The sequence below is a fragment of the Frankliniella occidentalis genome, unplaced genomic scaffold (genome assembly GCF_000697945.3).
Source record: "Frankliniella occidentalis isolate FOCC.00 unplaced genomic scaffold, Focc_3.1 Scaffold349, whole genome shotgun sequence".
NCBI classification, from domain to species: domain Eukaryota; kingdom Metazoa; phylum Arthropoda; class Insecta; order Thysanoptera; family Thripidae; genus Frankliniella; species Frankliniella occidentalis.
This window is the reverse complement of record NW_026267472.1, coordinates 238,723-239,173: the sequence shown is the minus strand read 5'-3', so window position 1 is coordinate 239,173 and position 451 is coordinate 238,723.

Here is a 451-nt window from a genome sequence, read left to right as displayed (position 1 = left end):
GGGTCGAACCACACCCTCTTTTGAGCTGAAGGGTCCCCAGATTATCTAGTATCACTAAAACGATGATTTTTACATAACATTCTGTCAAAATTCGAACTTTGAATGAAAACCTTTATCGAACAACAGACGTTTCCTGTCCGTGATTTTTGAGTAATACATCCCCGACAAATGCTGTCAGTATGTCTAATTTTTGTACCGGAACGCCCTGTTTCCGTATACCATCCCATTAGCTCGTCTCCGGTGTCAGCGCCGCAGGCCTAGCTATATGTGCGCCAGGTGCGTCGCAGCGCAACAGTGTTTCGTGAGATATCGCGAAGCCTGTTACGCGAGACGTGGTCTGGCGTACATATAGCTAGTTATTATAGAACGAAAATCTTTGTTCGCTTTGTAATGATAGCACACTTCCGAACGAGTTACGCAGAACAAGCTCGCTGGTACATTTACCACAAAG